Below are 13,509 nucleotides of genomic sequence, written 5' to 3'. Positions count from 1 at the left end.
AGATGTCTTCAAAGTCACACTGAGATGCGGCTTTGAAATTGTGTGATTTTAGATGAAGTCGCATGGTTTTAAAGCTGCAGTCAATGTGAACAGGGGGCTTAGGCTGATTTTTCCTGCCAGGAGTAAAAGGCATTTATGCTGCGTACACACGATCGGAATTTCCGTCAGAAAAAACTTGGATGGTTTTTCCAACGGAATCCCGTTCAAGCTTGGCTTGCATACACACGGTCACACAAAAGTTTTCTGAACTTTCGACCGTCAAGAACGCGGTGACGTACAACACTACGACGAGCCAAGAAAATGAAGTTCAATACTTCCGAGCATGCGTCAAATTTTTTCTCAGCATTTTGCTTGAATTTTTGCGCGTCCGAATTTCATACAGACGATCGCATTTTGGGATAGGAACTTTTCCCGACCGAAAAATAGAGAACATGCTCTCAATCTTTTGCTGGCTGGAATTCCGCCAGCAAAAGACTGATGGAGCATACACACGGTCGCATTTTCCGTCAAAAAGCTCTCATCGAAGTTTTGCTGGTGGCATTTCCGATCGTATGTATGCGACATTAGAGGAGAAAATGGAATACTTACCTTTCCGTAATTTTCCTTTCCTGGTGCCTACCCATGGCAGCATATTCATGCGTATGCTGCCATGAAGGCACCAGGTAAGTCAAATGTCCTGTGTGCATGATGCCTCAAAATGCTATGGTGTAATTGAACCCTTCAATGACTCCATTAAAGCACAGGTAGGGTTGCCACCTGTCCAAGATTCACACGGAGAGTTCGGGTTTGGAGCCATGCATCCAGGTTTCAGACTGCCTGAAACCCGGACACATTTTTCAGACTAGACTATGGCTTCCCAGCAGGGTTGCTGGCTGCAGTTGTCTGTCAGTCTTTCACACTGCCCAAAGCCAGCACTAACAATCCCCCCCCCCTCCCAACACACACACAGACGGGAGAGTAGAGAGGGCTCGATCTGCACCTCTTACTCCCACCCCTACCCCTCTGTGTCTGCCCATACTGCATACCCTGGCGCTGTGGCTCAGAAAAGGAAAGCGGGGGCTGGAAATTTGCAGTCCAGCAGCCTCAGATACTAACTGCCAAGGGGTGAGTGAGCTCACCATCCATGCCCGTCTCTGACTAAAGTCTCCCCCTTCTCTCTCCTGCCTCTGAGAGAGTACACTAAGGTACATCAGGGTTCTCAGAGCACCCCTTAGATCAGAGTTCCCCTTTACACCAAAGGGCACAGTGTTCCCCCTTACGTCAAAGTCCTCTCCGTACATCAGAGTTCTCAGTGTTCCCCCTTAATTCAGGGTTCCCAGAGCATCCCTTGTGTTAGAGTCCTCAGAGTTCTCCCTTACATCAGAGTCTGCAGAGTCCCCCCTTACAGTGAACTCTGTGGATTCTGATATAAAGGGGGGCTCTTGTTATTAACTTCATATGATTAGAAATGTTATTTAATAGCAAAATGTATGTATAGTTTATACTATAAAAAAAAATTGCTGTGCCCCGCTAACGTGTTCGGCTTTAACTTGAACAAAAGGTGACAACCATAAGCACAGGTGGACATTTTTCTCTTTTCTTGCAAACCCTTTATGCAGCAAAAAATTAAAAACATTTGGCTTTGAAAACAGGCAGCAGCTTTTTTAACACAGGCCAAGCTGGATGCAGAACAAACACCGTTGTCACCCTGCTCAGGCGTAAACTAAGGAAGCTGAGTTTACATTATCAAAAAGTGTCATGACTGAGCACAACCAGCAGAGGGCGCGCAAGAAGAAAGCAGAGGTCTGAGAGACGTAGCCAGTTACCATGGCCACGGGAGCTTCCCAGATGACGCCTTCCAGATCACGTAATCGGAAGCGGAAGTGAAAGTGCCCGTCTCGGCCATATTGGAAGCGGGGGAGGAAACAGGACAGCGAGGAGGAGACAAGGGAAGACGGGGTTAGGTGATCCTGGCAGAGAGGTGAGGGGGCAGTAGTGGTGTGTGGTAGTGGGGGAGGGGTGGTCAGTGGTGGTGGGCAGAGTGGGGGAGGAGCTGGACGGACCGGCCGCTGGGCTCATGTCTTCTCAGGCCCTGGAGGAGGAAGGGAGGGACTGTGGTGTTTGTGGGCACTGACATCCATTGCTGACTGTATCCCTCCCTCCTGTGGCCCTAGAGGTACTACAACACCCAGCATGGCCTGTCAGCCTGTGCCTGCTGAGGCATGCTGGGACTTCTACTTCCACAGCTGTGTGGGGGGGCTCCCCCCCGCTCATGTTATTGTTCAGGGCTGGTCCATATGTGGCCTAAATCCCAAATCTGAGCCCATTATCCCCAAATGTCTGAGGTGTGGAGACCCCTCATCTCCTGATCACCCCCCAAATGATCGCACTACATGCACCATTCTGGATAAAATGACAATCACCATTTTTTTTGCTTAGAATAAAGATCCCGATTCTCACACAGTTTTTGCGGCGTAACATCATATTTCACATTTATACAAAAAAAAACGTTACTGTTTATTTTTTTTAAATTAACCTAAAACATTCATTAACCACTTCAATACCGGGCACTTTCCCCCTTTCAGGACAATTTTCAGCTTTCAGCACTGTCACTTTTTAAATGACAATTGCGCGGTCATGCTACACTGTACCCAAACTACATTTTTATCATTTTGTTCCCAAGAATAGAGGTTTCTTTTGGTGGTATTTGATCACTGCTGGGGTTTTTATTTTTTGCTAAACAAATAAAAAAAGACCGAAAATTTTGGAAAAAAAAAAAAAAAAAAAAAAGTTTTTTTCTTTGTTTTTGTTATAAAATTTTGTAAATAAGTAAGTTTTCTCCTTCACTGATGGGCACTGATAAGGCGGCACCAATCAGATGGCACTGATAGGTGGCACTGGTGGGCACTGATAGACGACACTGATGGGCACTGAAAGGCGGCATTGATGGGCACTGATGGCTGGCACTGATAGATTTCATTGATAGGCATCATTACTGGTATCGGCAGGCATTTTTTATTGGCGCTGATTGGCAGCTGCCTGGGCACTGGTGGTCCAGTGTGGTGGCTATCCCTGGTGGTCCTGGCGGCATCCTAGTGGTCCTGGGCGGGCATCCGAGGGGGGGGGCTGCATTGATAAACAATCAGCACAGGACCCCCCCTCTGTCAGGAGAGCAGCCGATCGGCTCTCGATACTCGCGTCTGTCAGACGCGAGTGAGGAAAAGCCGACCAACGGCTCTCCCTGTTTACATGGTGATTGGACACGGCTGATCATGTGGTAGAGTCAGACTCTTTACCTAGATCGGAGTGGGGCGCGGAGTGGGGCTCGCAGCGGCTTGTTATCCTGACCACGTCATATGACATCCGGTCACGATAACACAACCACTTTGCCGACGTCATTTTGCTATATGGCGGGCGGTAAGTGGTTAAAGTGTATTTTTTCCCAAAAAATTGCGTTTGAAAGACCGCTGCACAAATACAGTGTGACATAAAATATTGCAACAACCACCATTTTATTCTCTAGGGACTCTGCTAAAAAAAAAAAAATACATAACGTTTGGAGGTTCTAAGTAATTTTCTAGCAAAAAAATACTGATTTTAACTTGTGAGCAACAAGTGTCAAAAAAGGTTTAGTCTTTAAGTGGTTAACCACTTCAGTCCTGGAAGGTTTTACCCCCTAATGACCAGGCCGTTTTTTGCGATACGGCACTGCATCGCTTTAGCTGACAATTGTGCAGTCGTGCGATGTTGTACCCAAACAAAATTGATGTCCTTTTTTTCCCCACGAATAGAGCTTTCTTTTGGTGGTAATTGATCACCACTGGGTTTTTATTTTTTGCGCTATAAACAAAAGAAGAGCGAAAATATTGGAAAAAAAAAAAAAATTTGCTATAATATCCCCCAAATTTTTTTAAAAACCAAATTTCTTCATCAGTTTAGGCCAATATGAATTCTTCTACATATTTTTGGTAAAAAAAATCACAATAAGCGTATATTGATTGGTTTGCATAAAAGTTATAGCATGTACAAAATAGGGGATAGATTTATGTCATTTTTATTTATTTTATTTTTTTTACTAGTAATGGCGGCGATCTGCGAATTTTTAGCGGGACTGCGACATTGCAGCGGACAGATCAGACACTTTTGACACATTTTTGGGACCACTGACAATTATACAGCGATTAGTGAAAAATACACTGATTACTGTGTAAATGTCACTGGCAGGGAAGGGGTTAACACTAGGGGGCGATCAAGGGGTAAATGTGTTCCCTCATATGTGTTTCTAACTGTGGGGGGGGCATAGGACTGACTGAAAGAGGAGAGAGATCGCTGTTCCTAATTACTAGGAACAGACGATCTGTTTCTCCTCTCCTCGATCGCGGGTGACCGGCGGACATAGTGGCCGCCGGCCACGCGCATTGGGTTCCCCGCCGTGCAGTGGGTGCACGCTCACCTGCTATGGCTCGTAAAGGAGCTGACGTACAGTTACGCAAATTTGCTGGAACAAGCTGACCTGCCTCTGTATAATGACGGTGGCTGGTCGGCAAGTAGTTAAACTGCCCTCATTTACATACCGAAGTTCATCCCTTTTGATATAAAAGGGCTAAATGTTACAGTGTTTCTCCTTATCTTGCCTGAATGATGTTGTGATAAACTTGGCAGGCTGCCTGTATTTTTGGGGGGGGGTTTTGACAGCTGTCGGCTTGAGCAGAGAACTCTCTGCATTGAATCAAGAAAATGCTTTTTTAAGCTCGGGCGGGGGGGTAGAATTGCAATCTCAATTTTAACGATTAATCATGCAGCTCTACTACATGCTGCAATCTTCTTCCTCATCCTTTATATAGGAGGACACCTGTAAATAAGGTGAGGCTAGAGCCCAGCCCACTCACCTCGTCACATAACCTGCTCATTCACAAGTTGGCTCTTCTTCAGTCTGCACCTTTCTTTATCCTCTCGCTGTCTGGGGAATTGTTTTCACATTTTTTTGCATACATGTTAAAATCTACATTTTTTTTTTGTTAGAAAATTATTTAGAAGCGCAAAACATATATTTTCTGAAAGCAGTGGCCCTGGAGAAAAAAAAATAATGGCTGTTGCAATTTTTTTCTTATGTTGCATGATATTTTCCCAGCCATTTATCAATCACGCATTTTCAGCAAAAAAATACACTTACATGAGTTTTAGTGCACACAAACACAATGTAATTCCCAGTTTTGTTTTTTTTTTTTTGTAAATTTATAAAATATGTTGTTGCATTAAGTAAATAGATACTAAAGATGTCAAGAATTAAAGTGGCTGTAAAGGTTCAAGTTTTTTTAACTTCATGCATTCTATGCATGAAGGTAAAAAAAACCTTCTCAGTGCAGCATCCCTCCCATCCCCCCCCCTAATACTTACCTGAGCCCCATCTAGATCCAGTGATGTGCACAAGAGCTTCAGCTCACCATAAACTCTCCCTTTTCATTGGCCGTGACAACAGTGGGGGCTATTGGCTTCCGCTGCTGGCAATCAGTCAGTAAGCCAGTGAGAAGAGAGCGGGTGGAGCCAAGCCACATTTGTGTGTGTGAATGGCCATTCAGAGCAATGGCTAAGGAGCTAGCCTGCTGTTTGCTCTGGAGGCACTTGGCACTCCAGGCGCTTGGGAAGGGCCAGGAGTGCTGGCAGGGGACCTTAGAAGGGGAGAACCGGGGCTGCTCTGTGCAAATCCACTGCACAGAGTAGGTAGGTATACCATGTTTGTTATGTTTTTTTTTTTTTTTTTTTTTTTAAAGTGGTTGTAAACCCTGTACAACCACTTTTCCCTACAGGTAAGCCTATGTTAAGGCTTACCTGTAGGTACTGGAAATATCTCCTAACCCTGTATGGCTTAGGAGATATTCGCCATATACGCTTGCGCCGACGTCATCGGTGCATGCACACCGCAGAAAGGGCACCATCGTGCCATTTCTATAGTGGGAGTGACGTCACACAACTCCAGCCAGTAACAGAGCCGGAGTCCACGGCCCCGGAAGGAAGAGGGGTTGAAGATGGATGTGGGGACAGTGGTGACATCGCAGGCTTCTTCTGCAGGTAAGTGGCACATGATGGGCTAGTATGTGATACATACTAGCCCATTATGCTTTTACTTTGCAGAGAACAAACAGTGCTCATTTACAGGAGTGCAAAAACCATTGCACAGATCAGTTAAGTATAACATGATTGTTATTCTTATTTTTAAACTGCAAACCTTTAGACCCCATTCACACAGGGGCAACACGACTTGCCGGTCGCCTCAGCGAGGCGACCTGCAAACGAATGGCCGGGCGACTTGCAAAACGACTTCTGCATAGAAGTCTATGCAAGTCGCCCCCGAAGTCGTACAGGAACCTTTTTCTAAGTCGGAGCGACTTGCGTCGCTCCCCTTAGAACGGCTCCATAGTACAGAACGGGAGGCGACTTGTCAGGCGACTAGGTCGCCTGACAAGTCGTCCCTGTGTGAATGGGGCCTTAGAATCACTTTAAAATTGCACACAGCTGTGAAAATTATGCATAGGTAACTATTTAAAAGTAGAGTGCGGTCACAAACTTACCATTATTGCTTTAAGGGGTTGTACCGGGGAGATGCATGCAGCTGCAGGCAACAACCTGATACTGTTCTTTAGAGCGGTTGGTCAGCTTTCTGGTATTGACAAGCTGCTGCTAGACTGTTTAATACTAGCAGCACAGGAGGGGATGTCCTTCCCTCCTTCAGCCGCTCTGCCTATGTCTCCCATCCTAGAATTGGCTTTGTTTTGGGTCTCGTATCTAGTAACTCGGAAGCAATGTCTGGCACCCTAAAGGCGCCAGTTTAAAAAAAAAATAGAAAGTATTAAAAAATACAGATCTTGGCGTTTTTGAATACTTTCAAGTGCAGAGGAGGAGTCTGGGGTCTTATCGCTCCCAGATCCCTCCATAAAGAGTACCTGTTACTGCCTATTACTCTCACAAAGGATGTTTACATTCCTTGTGACAGCAATAAAAGTGATAAAAAAAATAAAAAAAGACAGTGTAAAAATAAAAACTTTAAATCTACAGAATATCGGCACCTGATATTGGCTATCGGCCTAAAAGGCAGCCAAAAAATCTGTATCGGCCCTAAAAAAACAATATTGGTCGATCCCCTATTTAAAACCCTTTACAGGTTATCAATTTAGAGTTAAATGTAAGCGCTGTGCCTAGAATTATTGCTCTTACTCTGACATTTGTGGCAATACTCCACTTATGTGGTGCAATCACTGTTTATATTTGAATGGTGGACTTATGTGCTCATTTGTGCTAGAACAGGCGATCAGACATCTTTTTAATCGACTGTTTTGCCAGAGAAACCCAGCCCTTAAACTGAAAGTGAGAAAATCCTCGTCACTTCCAGTTTCATTCGTCACAGTGGAGATGGGGGGAAAGGATGTTCTCTATCTCCTCTGTGTTCAGCCAACCTGACTGTTTACAGTGGTCCCAGGCTCCCTGGTGGAGCAAGAGACAAGAGAGCACACAAACTGCAGTGGAAGGGGGGCTTCCCCGGAAAGGGGATACAAGAAAGTCAATACCAGGGTCATGGCATAACTGCTTGCTCCTGAGGCTGTATACAGTGGATATAAAAAGTCTACAGACCTCTGTTAAAATGCCATGTTTCTGCAATGTAAAAAACAATGAGACAAAGATAAACCACTTCAGAACTTTTTCCACTCTTAGACCCCTTTCACACAGGGGCGGTTTGCAGGCGGTATTGCGCTAAAAATACCGCCTGCAAACTGCCCCTAAACAGCCTCCGCTGTTTGTTCAGTGTGAAAGCCCGAGGGCTTTCACACTGAAGTGGTGCGCTGGCAGGACGGTGAAAAAAGTCCTGCAAACCGCTTCTTAGGAGCGGTGTATTCAGCGCTCCTAAACTGCTCCTGCCCATTGAAATCAATGGGACAGCACGGCTATACCGCGGCTATAGCCGCGCTGTACGAGTGATTTTAACCCTTTTTCGGCCGCCAGCGGGGGTTAAAACCGTACCGCTAGCGGCCGAATACAGCTGCAAGAACGAAGGTACAGCAGCGCTAAAAATAGCGCTGTTGTACCGCCGACGCCCCCACCGCCCCAGTGTGAAAGGGGCCTTAATGTTAAATAGGAGTCAGTACACACCTGCCATCATTTAAAGTGCCTCTGATTAATCCCAAATAAAGTTCAGCTGTTCTAGTAGATCTTTCCTGACATTTTCTTAGTCGCATCCTACAGCAAAAGCCATGGTCTGCAGAGAGCTTTCAAAGCATCAGAAGGATCTCAATGTTAAAAAGTATCAGTCAGAAGAAGGGTACAAAAGAATTTCCAAGACATTAGATACACCATGGAACACAGTGAAGACAGTCATCGTCTAGTGGAGAAAATATGGCACAACAGTGACATTACCAAGAACTGGATGTCTCTCCAAAATTGATGAAAAGACGAGAAGAAAACTGGTCAGGGAGGCTGCCAAGAGGCCTACAGCAACATTAAAGGGGCTGCAGCAATACCTGGCAAGTACTGGCTGTGTGGTACATGTGACAACAATCTCCTGTATTCTTCATTTGGCTGATGAAGAAGCATGCATGCTCCGAACGTGCGCACTGCCCGCTCCTCCTTCCTCCCAGATGTGACGTCAGTGGCTTCCTCTGAGTGTACCTGTGTCTCCAGAGGCGTTGGGAGCCACCAGGGCAGCCGACACCAGCGATGTTCTCTTTGTCTATCGCAACACGTTCTCTCCTGGAGTGGATGAACCCTCTTTTACTACAAGTGCTTTCCTTCTTGTCATTTTGTGAGTTTTATCTATTATCCTTGCATTAAAAGTTTTATCATTGCTGCACTCTACAGAATCCCTTCTAACCGGAGCCTGCAGCCTTCTATAACCAGCATTATACATCCGGAGACTGTCCCTTTTATGGACTTTTAAGAACTCCTTTTTATGAGACTCTGATTGCTCTTCCCATCCAGCCAATAGGCGCCCATTACGGTTTGTTTGTTTTTTTTTCCCTACAAAGATTTTGCAAAAACGCATCTGAAGTCTCCCAAAAGCATGTGGAAATATGTGTTATGGTCGGGTGAAACCAAGGTTGAACTTTTTGGCTATAATTCCAAAAGATGTTTGGCACAAAAACAGCACTGCACATCACCAAAAGAACACCATACCCATAGGGGAGCATGGTGGTGGCAGCATCATGCTTTGGGGCTGTTTTTCTTCAGCTGGAACAAGGGCCTTAGTCAAGGTAAAGGGAATTATGAACAGTTCCAAATACCAGTCAATATTGGCACAAAATCTTCAGGCTTCTGCTAGAAAGCTGAACATGAAGAGGATCTTCGTTTTTCAGCATGACAACGACCCAAATCAGCAAAGGAATGGCTTCACCTGAAGAAGAATAACGTTTTGGAGTGGCCCAGCCAGAGCCCAGACCTGAATCCCATTGAAAATCTGTGGGGTGATCTGAAGATGGCTGTGCACAGGAGAGGTCCTCAGAATCTGATAGATTTGGAGTGTTTTTGCAAAGAAGAGTGGGCAAATATTGCCAAGTCAAGATGTGCCATGCTGTTAAAGTAGTTAAAGTGGATGTAAACCTGATTCATGAAATTTGACCTAGGAACATATATCTGCAGTGTTTTCTTATCTCTCTCCAAAGCCTTGAGTCCTTTGTAGGTCTTCTGTTTTTAGCATGATAACTTCTGACAAGTTCTCTGACACAGCAGATAAGTCCATACTTAAATTTGTGTGGGTGCTATAAACAAATTAGCAGAGAGCAGGTCTATTCACAGCACATTGCTCCCTTCTTTTGCCTATGTGAAGGGAGGGGTGTGCCTTTCCTCCAATCGGCTGCCACACAGTGTATGAGACTCTACACCCAATGCTGAACAGGAAGAAGAGAATCTCTAACAGGATGTGCACTTTCGAAAGAATGTAGCAAGCTGAAGATAACAGATATACATGTAAAACTTATGTAGGGAGATTTGTTTCATCTCTGTGTATCATCAGAGGCTGTTCACTTTACTGGGTATATGTGAGGGTTTACATCCACTTTAAAATGTATCTAAAGGCAACACTCTTTTCTCTTGGAGCTAAACCCATCAATTTAACAGTTTCCCAAAACTGCTACATTCAAGGCATGCCTTGAATGATAACTGTCACAGTTGCTTGTACTGTGCTCTCAACAAGACTGTCAAATGAATGATGTTGCACCATGGCAATGCAGATCAAACAGAGGCAGCTTCCTTGCCTGTAAAGACTAGGAAGGTTTTGTTTTAAACGTGAATTGATTTGTGAGGGGTTAGAAGCCCAGTCAGCTCTTTATAGCTAAAGGCTCAAAAGTTTGCCAATTTAGCAGCTATTGTCTGACATTTGAGCCATGGGTGCCCCTTGTTTTCACCACTTGAGCCAACAAAAGGTCATTTTTCATTTGACTTTTGTTTGTGCCAGATGGAAAATTGTCAGCCGAACAGTGATGGCATCCATTCGGATGTGGATCTTGGCTGTCAGAATACAAAAGCTGAAGGGAGATGCTTCCATCTGTACGGTTTTCTCTGAATGAGGGACATTTTCACATGTACAGCCAGCTTAAAGTGGTTGTATACCCCCAATGCGGAAGTTGTACCTATAGGTAAGTCTATAATAAGGCTTACCTATAGGTACTGCAAATATATCTCCTAAAAGTGGGCCGTTTAGGAGATATTTACCTTGTAGTGCGCCGATGATGTCATTGGTGCATGCGCTGTGAAGAAACGCCCCTTCGCTAGCAAGTGCCGTGACTGACGGCATCCGTACGCATGCGAAGGAAGAGGGGCGAACATGGATGCGGGGACAGTGCAGGCTGCGATTGCAGGTAAGTGGCACATAATGGGCTAGTATGCATCACATTATGCTTTTACTTTGCAGGGGAAAAAAGAGGAAGTAAAACCCATCAGGGTTTACTTCCTCTTTGAGAGAGAAAGCGAGGCTCTGGGTACAAATCTTTAGAGTCCTGTAAATTATCACTGGATAAAATATCTCCAGTTTGGTTTGGAGGCACCCCTTAAAGTGGGTGGTGGGGGGGGGGTTTGGAGGTAAGAATCCACATGTATACCATTTAATAATAAATAATGGTTCATAGCAGGAAAACGCAAGCTATCCAACACATTTCAGGGGTCAGGTAAACTCCTGCTTCCTCAGGGTTCTGGTAAAAAGATGGTGGGACTCCTAGGATGGCATAATCTCCAAGGGTATTTGATAGTGTGACAGCCACAGAACACATGGATCCTAAAAAGCATAAAACCACAATTTTGTACTATTCAGGATCAATGTGTTCTGTGAATGCGGTTTTATGGTACTTGGGATCAAGGTGTCCTGTGGCCACATTTTTTTACTACTCAGTTCAATGTGTTTTGTGACCTCAGTTTTATTCTACACTTTTTCCTTTGACAGCTCTGTAATAAGGGATTACCCTCGCATTGGGAAATGTATCCTCTCTCTTCTTGTTTAGTCTACAGGACAAGGCGTGTAATAAGACTCAAATGGCACTAAAAGATGACAGTGGTTTTAAACCTCTAATACTCTATCCAAAAAAAAAACAAAAAAAACATTTTGGATTTAGATTTACTATGAAATAACATCTGGTGATCCTGCCATGAAGGTCCTTATGCGGGTGCTTCATGCTATGGGATCACAACGCCTTATCCTTGTCTCCCATTTGCGATCTTGTGTTGTCACCTGTGCTTTCAACAGAGATATAAATGGCTGGTTCTTTGCTCAGGCTCTTCCTGTTATGAGGAGACGGCTATCTTCCATTTGTGCTCCTGTGTTGCTATTCTGGTGGAGCCAACAAGTGGTCATGCTTGACACGCATTGCGCAGGTATGGTCTACTGATGTAACTATCAGGAATCTGGTCCAGATGTTGTTCCCTCTGTACAGAGCCCTGTGTTGATTGTCAACATCGGGCTCTGGGCTGTGATTGGACACAGCTGATCAGCAGGTCCCGGCTGTGGATCATTGGCTGGGACTTGCTGACAGGCTCCATCTGTGTACAGTCACAGTGGGTGCCGGCTGGGGGGGGGGCATACGTGCCCCCTAAACTCGGAAGCAGGCAGCGACATACGGGGTTACCATCCACATTACATTGCGGGTGGGCAGTCCGTAAGGGGTTACATTGGAAGGAACCCATAAACTTGTTAAATGTTGCTTCCCTATTGTTTTGATACTGCCCCAGAGATTTTGTACTAAATCACCATCTAAATGTTTTTCTATGTGGTCACATAATGTGGGCCGTGTGTCTCCACTGGCTGACAACGCTGTTAAATCACATAGTGGGGGTACATCACCTGCTGGCATCCATAGCTCCAGGGCATTGTCAGGTGGCAAGTAATTCATGCCCACCAGCCGCAACAACCTCAGAGAAGGGGGGAAAATACTGGAGCTTTGTGGTTACATGACTGCAAAGAAGAAAAATTTAGAAAATGTATTTGGATGATTTCGTAGAACTTGTCTGCATGAAGTATGAAACAATGGGAGAGCAACCTTTACCAGCTATGTTGTTATGTAGCCTTTGTAATCCTTTCCTTTCACTCTAAAGTCCCCTGCCTTTGGTAATGCCGTGTTTGTCACAGACCTTTGGTACATTTAGCTCGTGTTTACATCCCCTATTTTTGCATCTTGTGTTTTTGTTACTTGCATAATAGAATTTTCTAATTCTGGTTTCCAGGAAACAGGCTGCATATTATACATATTTAACATTGATTACTTGACATTGTGAAAAGAAGTTTGACTCATTTAAAGCAATTCCTTATTTTACTTCCAGAGAACATTGAACCATTCACATCAGTGCCATAAGGGAGCTCACCGTCAGAGACGGGCTATGTTCAGATATGGTGTATGTCCCTGCTTACATCTCGCTTTTTATACCTCCTGTTTCTGGGCTAGGCAGGCCATAGGAAAGCAATATCTTCCATTATGCTAAAAAGGTTTTAATGAAAGTTACTTCACTTTTTTGTATATTATACTGTTTTTGCATTCAAATATAAAAATGTATATATAAAATATATGTATGTGTGTATATATATATATAATATAAAAAATCTTGGGTCATCCATATAATTGCTTGTCTGGCTGCTCACTAGCGTGATGCACTGACCACTATCTTCACTGCCGTAATAGCTGTTCATGTCCACCTATACTGTGCAGCGCTGGGCATGTTGTTCTATAACTCTATAGTTAGTCTATATGTGACCCTTTCTGTGCTATTTGACTGTGATATTGGTTATCATTGCATACTTTGGCTGTTGACTGTAACTCTCTTTGGAAAAATAAAGGAATTACAAAAAAAAGGGAGCTAATGTCCGTGCGGTCCTATATATCTCTTAGAGCCAATGTTTTGGGACAAAGACCCCCCCCCCCCAGTTTAAGCCCATGCAGACACTGTGAGACTATACAAACTCCATGCAGATATTGAACTTGAAGGCAAATAGACTAGACCAGGGGTCTCCAAACCTTCTAAACAAAGGGTCAGTTTACTGTCCTTCAGACATTGGGGGGGTGCAAT

The 13,509-nt window shown here is 44.5% G+C and overlaps 1 protein-coding gene across 1 annotated transcript in view; it reads left to right on the top strand.

Moving 5' to 3' along the window:
- Window positions 1-1,940: 1,940 nt before the first annotated feature.
- The window catches only part of UBE2J2 (ubiquitin conjugating enzyme E2 J2), a 57,601-nt gene continuing 46,032 nt past the window's right edge, over window positions 1,941-13,509 (top strand). The window contains exon 1 of the mRNA XM_073602932.1: window positions 1,941-1,960. The gene's annotated coding sequence lies outside the window, so the exon portion shown is untranslated. The remainder of the gene's footprint in view (window positions 1,961-13,509) is intronic.

Source organism: Aquarana catesbeiana, linkage group LG10 (assembly GCF_042186555.1).
Source record: "Aquarana catesbeiana isolate 2022-GZ linkage group LG10, ASM4218655v1, whole genome shotgun sequence".
Classification (NCBI taxonomy): Eukaryota; Metazoa; Chordata; class Amphibia; order Anura; family Ranidae; genus Aquarana; species Aquarana catesbeiana.
This window is presented reverse-complemented; position numbering and strand designations above follow the sequence as displayed.